Source organism: Euprymna scolopes, chromosome 15 (assembly GCF_053919585.1).
Source record: "Euprymna scolopes isolate OS-2025 chromosome 15, ASM5391958v1, whole genome shotgun sequence".
NCBI lineage: Eukaryota > Metazoa > Mollusca > Cephalopoda > Sepiida > Sepiolidae > Euprymna > Euprymna scolopes.
The window spans coordinates 43,984,519-43,997,707 of NC_136496.1; the positions used below are offsets into that span (position 1 = coordinate 43,984,519).

The 13,189-nt window shown below is 29.4% G+C and overlaps 1 protein-coding gene across 2 annotated transcripts in view; it reads right to left on the reverse strand.

Annotated features, from left to right (window-relative positions):
• The window catches only part of LOC145293796 (uncharacterized), a 109,784-nt gene extending 99,137 nt beyond the window's left edge, over window positions 1–10,647 (reverse strand). For both annotated transcript variants that reach the window (XM_080140363.1, XM_080140364.1), the window contains exon 1: window positions 10,294–10,647. The gene's annotated coding sequence lies outside the window, so the exon portion shown is untranslated. The remainder of the gene's footprint in view (window positions 1–10,293) is intronic.
• Between the last annotated feature and the right edge of the window lie 2,542 nt (window positions 10,648–13,189).

The following is a 13,189-nucleotide window of genomic DNA, read 5'->3' on the forward strand; positions in this document are numbered from 1 at the left end:
TATTAAAAATAATTTGTGAAACGGTGTACATTTTGTACATGTTAATTAAATTGTGAACAAACAAACAGACGAGAATACGATGTGGAGGGAAGCGTGTGGAGTAGTTCAGCAGAAAATGAGATGAAAAAAAAAAAATTTTTATAATAAATAAAAAGTGGAAACTAAAAAAAAAAATTTATATAATAAATAAAAAGTGGAAACTAAAAAAAAAAAATTTTATAATAAATAAAAAGTGGAAACTAAAAAAAAAAATTTTTATAATAAATAAAAAGTGGAAACTAAAAAAAAAAAATTTTTATAATAAATAAAAAGTGGAAACTAAAAAAAAAAAAAATTTATAATAAATAAAAAGTGGAAACTAAAAAAAAAATTTTTATAATAAATAAAAAGTGGAAACTAAAAAAAAAAATTTTTATAATAAATAAAAAGTGGAAACTAAAAAAAAAAAAATTTTTATAATAATAAATAAAAAGTGGAAACTAAAAAAAAAAAAATTTTATAATAATAAATAAAAAGTGGAAACTAAAAAAAAAAATTTTTATAATAAATAAAAAGTGGAAACTAAAAAAAAAAAAATTTATATAATAAATAAAAAGTGGAAACTAAAAAAAAAAAAATTTTATAATAAATAAAAAGTGGAAACTAAAAAAAAAAAATTTTTATAATAAATAAAAAGTGGAAACTAAAAAAAAAAAAAAATTTTATAATAAATAAAAAGTGGAAACTAAAAAAAAAAAATTTTATAATAAATAAAAAGTGGAAACTAAAAAAAAAATTTTATAATAAATAAAAAGTGGAAACTAAAAAAAAAAAATTTATATAATAAATAAAAAGTGGAAACTAAAAAAAAAAATTTTATAATAAATAAAAAGTGGAAACTAAAAAAAAAAAATTTTATAATAAATAAAAAGTGGAAACTAAAAAAAAAAAATTTTATAATAAATAAAAAGTGGAAACTAAAAAAAAAAAATTTTATAATAAATAAAAAGTGGAAATTAAAAAAAAAAAATTGTTATAATAAATAAAAAGTGGAAACTAAAAAAAAAAAATTTTATAATAAATAAAAAGTGGAAACTAAAAAAAAAAATTTTTATAATAAATAAAAAGTGGAAACTAAAAAAAAATTTATATAATAAATAAAAAGTGGAAACTAAAAAAAAAAAATTTTATAATAAATAAACAGTGGAAACTAAAAAAAAAAAATTTTATAATAAATAAAAAGTGGAAACTAAAAAAAAAAAATTTTATAATAAATAAAAAGTGGAAACTAAAAAAAAAAATTTATAATAAATAAAAAGTGGAAACTAAAAAAAAAAAAATTTTATAATAAATAAAAAGTGGAAACTAAAAAAAAAAAATTTTATAATAAATAAAAAGTGGAAACTAAAAAAAAAAAATTTTATAATAAATAAAAAGTGGAAACTAAAAAAAAAAAATTTTATAATAAATAAAAAGTGGAAACTAAAAAAAAAAAATTTTATAATAAATAAAAAGTGGAAACTAAAAAAAAAAAATTTTATAATAAATAAAAAGTGGAAACTAAAAAAAAAAATTTTATAATAAATAAAAAGTGGAAACTAAAAAAAAAAAAATTTTATAATAAATAAAAAGTGGAAACTAAAAAAAAAAAATTTATAATAAATAAAAAGTGGAAACTAAAAAAAAAAAATTTTATAATAAATAAAAAGTGGAAACTAAAAAAAAAAAATTTTATAATAAATAAAAAGTGGAAACTAAAAAAAAAAAAATTTTATAATAAATAAAAAGTGGAAACTTCACAACTCATTCCACCTTCATATGTTTTCTAATTTACTTCGTGTTTATCCATTACACTTTTGCATTTTATTGCATTTTATTACCTTTATATACTTACTGAACTACGCTTCAATTAAACTACCTTAACCTATTGTATACGAGGGATGTTCCAAAGTAATGTCTCCTATATTTTTATTCCGTCCTAACGGATCAGAGGGAATGACAAATTGCATTGTTATGATACTGAACTTACGCTTTAATGATATAAAAGTTTCTTTTCTTTGTTACAGATATTGACGGTGTAAAACTCTTAGAAAGCAACACCTTAAAGATCTGGCATTGAATTCCTGGCAAAAGTGCTTTAGAATAGTGGTGAATAAGTAGTAAAATAAATTCTAGAGCACAAATGTAGCTAGTTTTAATAGTAGGAGGCGTTATTTTAGAACGACCCTCGTATGACAGAGCGCGCTCTGAACGCCCATGCACAGTCATCGATCATCGCATTGAAAATGGAGTTGACTATGTAGAAAAATAAATTCTGAAATACAAAAGGTCACTCGTTTTAATGATATTATTTATGTCTTCGTAGCTCTTCAACATTTTTACATTTGGAACGACCCTCAAAATATCGTCACTGTTTAGTCATTAAATAATCTGCTTCATTTTTTTTTTTTAACAATTTCGAAATTTTTCTTTGTTTGAATACTTGATATGATATTCTATGGGTTTCATTTTGGCGACAAACTCTGAAAACCGAGTATTTTTGTTGCGGTTATGTAATTTTCTTAGAAACGCGTGTAAGTTTTCTTTGCTCCGAAATTGACATTAACTCATAGTATTATATAACTCTCATATGTAATTTTATTTATATATAATATACTAATGATAGTGGTAACAGAAAAACCTGCAATAGCCAAAGACCGATCGAATGCCCACTATGCAATAATTGCCTCACACCTTTGGTGTTGAACACAAGATGGAAAAAAAGCAAATTTGGTAAAACTGGTAATTAGTAAAAACCTGAAGAGAGTGCACAATACTATTGCAGAGCAAATATGTGTTTTATTTTTTATTACAATTTTATCTGTTTGGTTACATATGTTTCAGATGTTTGACCATGTTTACGATCTAACAGCCTCGTCAGACCTTACAGAAGTGATTGTTAGTATTAGGAAGAATTGTTTATATATATATATATATATATATATATTATATATATTATATATTATATATATATTTTATATATATCATATTATATTATATATATTATAAATATATATTATATATATTATATTTTATATATATATATTTTATATATATATCATATTATATTGTATATATTATGTATATATTATATATATTATATTTTATATATATATTTTATATATATATCATATTATATTGTATATATTATGTATATATTATATATTTTATATTTTATATATATATTATATATATTATATATATATTATATATATGTATATACATATATATATATATATATATATACATATATACATGCGGGTGTATATATATAATATATATTACATATATATATATATTATATATATGTATATATATACATGTATATATATACATGCATATATATAATAAAAATCTGACTGTGTGTATATATATATATTATATATATGTATATATATACATGTATATATATACATATATATATATAATAAAAAGTGTGTGTGTGTGCGTGTGTGTGTGTGGTCATGAATAGGCTCCTATATGGTTGACTATTATAGAAAACTGATCACATATAATGATAGAAGATGTATCGAGACACAGGAATGGGTATGTTTGATCTAGTAGAACGGTGGTTCATTAAAATTGTTGTGTCTGCTTTCGCGCCTGGTCCACAAAGTATGGAAATAAAAAATGTAAAAATGAAAAGAAAAGAAAGTTTACAAGTGTTTTTATTATAGATGTACATAAGAATATTTTGATAAGTATGTTTTAACTTAAGTAGGGATGGTATAATAAAATTGTGGGGTCTGCGTTCGCACCTGGCCTCCATAGAATGGAAATAGGCACAAACTTTAATAAAGACTTTTCATATCTATCTGCGTAAGTATACTTTGATAATTATGTTTCAGTTTGAAGAAATGTGGTACAATAAAATTATGGGGTGTTCGTTCGCGCCTGACCACCATAGAATGGAAATATGTCACAAAGTTTAACAAGGTTCTTTAATATAGATCCACAGAATATTGTGATAAGTGTTTCAGTGTAAACAGGTATGATATAATAAATTATGGGGTTTATCTATTTTATTTTTACTTTCATCATATTTTGCTTTGGTTTTGATGCCCCCAAATTCGAAGCTATCTCTTTACAACCCTTCCTTTTGATAACCTATGATACTTTCATAAATCAGTGTCCATTTTCTGTAGGCTGTTTTTGAACCCAGTCAACGACGGATACTTTTGCTAGTATATATATATATATATATATATATATATATATATATATATATATATATATATATGTATGTATGTATGTATGTATGTATGTATGTATGCATATGTGTATGTATGTATATATATAGTAGCAAACAATACAGCATTTTCCAGAAATAAATGAATAATTACGCCTCTAAACCTCTAAACCTTAAACATTTATCTCCGTTACTATTTTCATGTTATTTATAAGATAAAATAGGTAAAATGTGAAACATCGTTTTTGCCATTTATGAATTTTCTACACAAATAGAAAAAAGAAAGATTGAAGTTTATTTACACATTAATATCATAGATATAATCTGAAAAATAGTCGAAATATCGTAAGTAAAATTTTATGAAAATTTCAGTTTTTTTTCTATTTTTGCAGCATAAATAGGCCAGTTTAATATATAAAGTAAAGTCAGTTTCTTTTGACTTTTGACATTGATAATTTTCTTTATGAGCGATCAGTTCATTTGGATGGATCATTGCATTGTTTAGAATAATGAAATCGAATACACTTTCATTCCTTTCGAGCAAATACTTTGACCAGATCTTTATACAAACACGATCTTTAAAAAATGCACGACTATTCAATAATACGGATTTACTTTCATTTGTTTTGAAGCAAAATATAAAGATTTCAAAAATATAAATAGTCAATGACAAGCTGCTAAAATTGAGGTTAATTTTTTATGTCCACTCTGCGTGTATATATGTGTGAAACCTCAACTTCATTCATATTCTTAATTGAATAACTTTGCGACATCATAAATAATATTAAAAAAAAAACAAATATAAATTTAATAACTCCATTACGTACACCATTTAAAGAAAATATTCATAAAATAAAATATTTTTGCGACAATTAGTATTATATATAAATAAAGTAGAATGAAACTCTCGGGGCATTTTTGAATAGGGTAATCAGAAAGTTGTTGATCTCAAACGTCAATAAAAGTAAAAGGCAAGACATCAATTGTAATGGCGCCATTTCATAAAGGTGATTTCGTATTGATAGACACAAACGGCCGGTGACACAACCACAATGGAGAAGGAATGAAACAACGTCTCTTTTGGTGATCATGTTTGCTCTTTCTCTCCCTGCCATCTTTCAATTTATATACATAGCTATCTATATATCTATACATACATGTATCTATCTCCTAATCTATCTATCAATCCACCTATATATCTTCCCTCTCACTTCTTCCTCTCTCTCCCTCTCTCTCTCTCTCTCTCTCTCTCTCAATCTCTCCCTTCCTCTTTCTTTCTATTTCTCCCCCTTTCTCTTTCATTTCCTTTAATTAACGTTGCTGGTAACCTCGTTTACATAAGTAATAAAGAATAAATAAGTAAACGAATTATTCCGTTGTTAATCATTATTTATTTTCTTTGAACACCACTATTTCGCCGAGATGAATTCAACTAATATCAACACTCATAACGTATCCCTTCATGGTGTAGATGAAAAGAAACTTGTGCAAAATCTGAATGATTTCACATTCGTTTCAATATTATCTGAAAATAATAATCTTGTCTATTGTAAGCGTACAATAGACAAGATTATTTTGGAACAACCAGCACATTACCATAAATAAGAGACAGATATTACTAAAATCTATTACTAATGCTAGAAGCAATTGGTATTCACTCGATCTATTGAATGTCCATATATGAAAAAAGAGGTGTAGAATATTCTGTTACAACAATCAAATGTAAGTTTATAACAGAATATCATGTTATGTTACTGCACAAACTTTAACTTACCAACGGGTACTTCGTAAAGCATGACAATGAAGATAATAATAATAATAATAATAATAATAATAATAATAATAATAATAATAATAATAATAATAATAATAATAATAATAATAATAATAATCTACATTCATTTGATGTCATTTGTGGATCTGATAAAATAGTGTGATCGATAATAGAGTCGTTAGGAAAAAAATGTATTTATTTTTCAAATGTAATAAAAGTAGTCATACCAGTTACTATTTTTCTAATGATATCACGAATACAGCCACGTATTCAACCAATCAGATATTTCAATATTTATTGACATTACAAAATTGTCTCTGAGATGGCTATATTTGCTGATGACACCACGCTCTAACAAGCACGAGGGGAAAACAAATGAACACATATCTAAGGAAATGGCAGAAACACTAGAGGAAGACCTTCAATTTGTAGTGGAATGGGGACATAAATGGATGGTCACATTCAATGCGGCCAAGACTAAGTTTGTTTCCTTCAATAATTACAAGAAACTTTCTCTACCACCAATAGCAATGGCCAGAGATACATTACTTGAAAGTACTTCTTTTAAACTCCTCGGTCTAACGTTCACGGGGAATATGAGTTGGAACTGATACATCGAGAGCATTGCCAAGGCCGCTGCAAAGAAGGTAGGCTTTCTCTCTACCGTGCTAGAAAGTTACTTGCGCCTGAAAGTATCATGCACCTCTATAAGGCCACCATTCACTCATGTATGGAGTATTTGGGCTGGTGCATCTACTATTAGTCTCTCATTCCTTGACAGGCTTCAAAAGAGAGTCGCCAACCTGGTAGGTCCTGAACTGTCATCTCAGCTTCATTCTCTGTCCCATCGACAAAATGTTGAATCTCTCTGCCTGTTCTACAAGTATTTTAAAGAAGAATGCTTTGACGAACTACAAGCACGTACTCCCTTGACGTAAATACCCCTGACAACCCGACAAGCAACAAAATACCATCCCTACACAGTAGAGATCCCTAGATGTAAGAAAGCATTCTGCTCCAATAGTTTCTTCCACAGAACTGCTAGACTTTGAAACTCCCTTCCGGGACTCTGCTGTCCCAACTGTACTGACATACTGAAGTTCAAGTATAATGTGAACAGACATCTTGCTGCTCATCTCCCTACATAATATCCCTGCAAGTTATGTCTCCGATTATTCTATATCGAAGTGGCACTGTGTCTTGTTTGGGTAAAAAACGGAATTAAAAAAAAATTACTAGCAAAAACAAAGGCACATATTTTTGTTAGTTTCAGTGAAAATCATTCAAAATTAACTCATACTTATTCAACCAGGGGTGGGGGCGAGGAAGAATATGAATTCGGCTTTCCTTGATAAATGAACATTATTTAAACTCTCGAACTAATATTTGAAAGTTGAAAGAAAGTAAGACTAAATTATTCGCAATAAATGAGATCAGGCAATTTTTATTTTCATAAGATGTTAGTCAGCCATTCCATTCAGCATGGTTACCGTCAATTTATTATATAAATACAATTATATCTTTAAATGGATTAATATGATATAATCAAGAATGACAAGTTTGAAAAATGAATGCAGATTTAACATTTTTGACTGAAACAATATTGAAAAATGAATTTAAACTTAATATTTGTTGTTGAGGCAATATTGTAAAATTCATTTCAATTGAATTACATTGGCAAATAAAGAAGATTTATTAAAATCAATATTGAATTTAAATTAACCTTTCATCATATTTCTGAATTTGTGAGATGAGAAATGATAATTTGGACTATTTTGATTATCTGGACTACTGTTCCCATCTTGAGTGTTTCTTGTGACACTTTTCTGGGTGTTGAAGGTTCAATCCTTAGTACAGGCAATACTAAGAATACAATTGTGAATTACTTAAGACTGCTATTCAATCATGGCTGAGGGAACGAGAGCATGCTCTTGCCGTGGATTAAATAAAAGAATTCGTTCGATAAGATCAACCTATAATAGATCGATTACATCGGCCTAAACGTTGAGAGAATAACACTCAAGATGAGAACAGTAGTTCGATTAATGCAAATAATAAATTTAACCTTCTATTTTTGCCTATATTTTCTCGCGGATTATGGTTTATAATTTGTCTGCGCTTACTTGCCTTTACTGTAATTGTTTTGCTCAAATTAAACACTTAAAAATTATGAACGCGCTTGAACGTGTAAAAATACGAACAGTTTCTGTACGAATGAAAAACAGACACTTGCCATTATTTTGTGTGTGCATATTTTTAGCACATTGTTCGTAGGAATTTAATTTTTTTAACTTTCTAGGAACATTTTTCCGTATTTATGCTCATAGACAAGAGCGATAAATGGATCCATCATTTGCATGCAAAAACGGTTCCTATTTTTTCATGAAAAAAGAGAAAGTTTAAGTAATTTACGTATTCCTCGTGAAATTTTTCACCTTTGGGTAAACTTATACGTTGTACAATAGAATGTGCGTAAAAGCGCGTCGAAAGTTGGAAAAATATTATATATTTTTCCAACTTTCGACGCGCTTTTACGCACATTCTATTGTACAACGTATAAATTTACCTGTCAAAATAAATACCATGGAAAAATAAATACCAATGGAAAAATATATAATATCTGTCAAAATAAATACTATCAATATTTCACATTTTGAAAATCGCCATGACTCTGAAAATTGCACTCGTTATAAAATATATAATTTATTAAATATATGCTGAGCATGTATTAAAACTAGCGCAACAACGGAAATTTATTGTTAATAATAATTTCATTTCGAAATAATAAATGTCGTTTATTGATTAATACTATTAAGAAAATTTTTACATTTTCTACTTCCGTAACAATAATTGTCATTGCAGCTACCTATTCTTAACACTTTTTGAAATGTATTCATTTGAAATTGCACTGTTTCAGACAAAGACGCGACATTATTTGACTCAGGGACAATTCATTTAAAATGGGTAAAATTGGAATTGTTTACCTTAGTGATATCAGATTAATAACCAATCACCATTGAATGATCTCATTGTTTAATATATGTGAAATGTGATAACGTACGCGCAGACTTTAGCGTACACACACACACACACACACACACATATATATATTTCAGACAATTCTATTATAATATTTTGTGATGCTTAAAAAATTAACGATGGTTTCTTTACAAAGATCAATCTAGTACTCATCAAGTAACCCATATGTAAAAAAGATTCTCTTTTATGTATTGATATTCAAATGGAAATGTGAGTTAATTGTGTTTCTTCTGATATATGAATTGATAAGGAAACCTGGCATTGCCGGCGGTTAAATAAGAGGCCCTTGGCCGATAACACTATATTCGCATTTGAAGTTTATAATATTTAATTTGAGGAATGAGGTTCAAGACTGCATTGGCTTAGTGAAAATATGTGTAAATAAAATGGCATTTATTGAAATAAATTTTGGTACATTCATAATCTTTAACCCCTCCCAGGGTACATCAGCCATTTACTAGGAATAAATGAGAACCCATGAACACTTCTATTTCAAGATTTCAACCCTTTTTTAACATATTTATACTTATTTTAAAGTTCGTATATATATTTACCAATAAAATATAAGTGAGGGCTCGTGACGCAACGGATAAAGTACTAGGTAAAATTCAGTCGTAATACTCTTCTGGGGGTTAAAGATTCACGTGAAGTGCAGGCAATACGGACGATACAATTGCAAATTACTTATGACGTCTACTCAGTCATGGCTGACAAAAAGAAAAGGGCTTGCTAACTCCCATGGATTTAATAAAGGGCTCATCCGAAATTCCATGCAGATTCCCGAGTTCGACAGGATACATCAGAAGAAGGTCAGAGGTTACATAGACTGAAACGTTCTAAGAAGAACGATCAAGGTAAGAACAGTAGTCTGAATATTAGAAAGTGAGGCCTCCTATTTCCTTTTTATGGATAACAAGCCAAAGCAGCGGATAAAACTTCATCCCCAATCAATGAAAATCCACGTATTCTTATGCATTTAAGAATATTTATATGGTTACTATGTCTATCTCTAAAAACTCTACGAGGAGTTCGTGAACAAACTAACAAACACACAGAAGCTACAACTTTATATATAGATTTTACAGGATGTCAAAATGTAATTAACGCAGGAACTAAAAACTTGTTTGTGGCTATTTATTTCTTTTGACTGTAAGTATATTTTTTCAAAGTGCTTTTTTTTCAGCATAATAATAGCCCAAAATACTAGAAAGAATCTTTTAAAGTTTCTTTTTTAAGTGGAGAGAAAAGAAGAAGAAAAAAACTGGACACTTACCGTCGTCAATTTGCTACTGCTGCCGCTTCCTCTCTTATTTAAAGAAAACCACTCGTTTCTCGTGAAGCTACAGAATGTTATGAACCCGACCAGCTCCACTGTGGGACACTTCGCATGCAAATGAAGTGGGAAGGGCTGAGAGCATTTTCCTCGCTTCCTTAGCTAAGCAGCAGCCACCATGGACAATAACAAACGAATCGCAATGCCATCAGGTATTCAAACGAATGAGGTTAAAGATTTTGAAACAGAGCAGGAAAAATAATAATGTCGTGGTGTACATCTGAAACTGTTTGGCACAAAGGTAAACACATACACTCCTCTCAATGTGCTTAATTAATTATATCTTTATTGATTGTTATTATCTTTATTAGTGACTAAATATGATTCAAGGAATTAAGAAAGAAAAGCACTCGGAATGAAAAAAAGGGGAAGAAAAGGGAAAGATAACTTACAGAGGAAAAGCAATAACAAAATAAATAAAGAAGAAATATAAAAAAGAGAAAAGAAAGAAAAACACGAATAAAGGGGGGGGGCAGGAAAAGGGCGTTGGTATTGACATAAACGAAATGAGTTTGCGCTAGATTAACCGTTGATGAGATGTCAAGAGAGACACTAGATTATCATGCGGACAATTTAGAAATACAATATTTAGGGAAGGCAAAAAATGACGCCATGTCTAAATGTGCTACAAATATAAGGGAAATACGATAAGGAAAATGAATACATAATTTGTATTCGTGGTCCATAGGCACGACTGACGCGAACACCCACGAGTAAGGTGCCCCCTAACCTTTCACTACCTGAAATACGTCTTCCCCTTCCCTTTCTAACTTTTATATATGTGATATTTATGCTTCGTCCTACCCAATTATTCGCAATTCCTTCACTGTTGAGTTTCCTAGGTGCCGGAAAGCCTTTTAATTTAATAGCTTCTTCTCTTGGGCTGCTAGACTTTGGAATTCCCCCCGTTTCCTGTTTCCTAGACTGCAGAAGTTTAAATGTAATGTCAACAAACATCTTGCTGCTTAACTCCCCACAGCCCCTTGTTAGGTACGATCCATAATAGTAATCCTTTATGTCCGAGTGGCAAATATGCCTTGTTTGGGGTGAAAAAAAGTAACGGCAACTACACTGTCTATTCCTGGAGATGACCTTAAACAACATCTAATTATTCGAAAAGTCTGGGGAGTCACCTCTTAATAGCCATCATTTCACGTGTTCACTCGGATCAGAATTGATAGCACCTGTAATGCTACGGTGTTCTGTTTTAAGTAGAATGTATTCTTTTCAGGCTATTTATAAAAAAAAAATCAATCAATAAATATTTGAAACCTAAACACTTGACTTGATTTCTTATTAAATGACCCAAAATGGTCGATAAACCAAACGAATCAAACAATGTAAAAAAAAAATATTCCATAAGGCTTTCTACTCAATAGTTTCTTCTTTTGAGCCCATGGAATTCCTCTTCTGTTCCCTGCTTTTCCAATTGTTGTAATATATAGAAATTCAAGCGTAACGTGAACAGACACCTCGCTACAATCCCTACTAAGGATGTCCCCATACGTATGGTCCTTTCTTCAAACACCCAATGATTAAAAGAAACTATTAAAGTATGTAAATTTACTTTAGTTTCATTATTTTAAATATTCCCCATATAACCATAACTATATATATATATATATATATATATATATATATATATACACTAGCATGGGTGCCCGGCGTTACCCAGGTGTTTGGGCGTGTGCGTTGAACAAAGAAAAAGTGGTAGTAGGAAGGCAGGCTGGAAACCGTACGGCGAAGGAGGAAAAGAACGAGGAAAAAACGTGACGTCTTTGCTGTTACGACCACCGTCAAACCGGAAGTGACGTAGATTGAAATTAAGGCTAGACAATCGAAAAGTGGGGATGACTTTCGAAAGTATCGGCGAAAAAAGCGACCCCTCCCTATAAAATGTGCCTAGTTGAGGGTGAAGACATTAATGTTTTAAGCCAATTTTTCGGTATTTGTCGTCTGAAAGGTCGAGCTTCAAACCGATACTGATCTTGTGAAAATCCGTTACCTCTGTCGAAATTTTTAGGCAGACATGCAAACATACATACATTTATATATTGGTAGCTTTTTTTTGCCCTATCTCTGAATACCCTTTATATAAAATTTCAAATGTTTAGACCAGAATTGTCTGGGTAATTTGGTAGAGACCGCAGGGGTCAAGTTTTTAAAAGCTTTGACCCCTATTATTACCCCTTAATATTTATTGTTTTGGACCCAAATCAAGTTATTAAGTTACATCCATGTCCAAGGAACCTATATCTAAAATTTCAAGTGTTTAGACCCAAAATTGTCGGAGGAGTTTGGTAGAGTTCTCAAAGGACAAATCGTTGAACTTTGACCCCTTAATCACCAAATTCCTGGCCGAAAACCGATCACATCGATATTCCCAAATCTCAGTGCGTGGTATATCAAATTTCGAGTCTGTAGACCGAAAATTGACAGAGTTATTGCGTAAGGAAATGCACACACACACACGTTCACTTTTATGTATATACTAGTATGGATGCCCGGTATTGCCTGGGTGTTTGGAGGTGCATGCTGAGCAAAAAAAAAAAAAACGGTAAATTTTTTAAACTTTGACCCCTATTATGACCCCTTAACATTTATTGTTTTGAGCTCAAGTCAAGTTAGATCCATGTCCAAGGAACCTATATCTAAAATTTCAAGTGTTTAGACCCAAAATTGTCGGAGGTGTTTGGTAAAGTTCTCAAAAGTCAAATCGTTGAACTTTGTCCCCTTTAAAACAAATTTCTGGCCGAAAACCGATCACGTAAGATTTCCCCAAATCTCAGTACCCTGTATATCAAATTTTGAGTCTACAGGGTTATTGCGTAGGGAA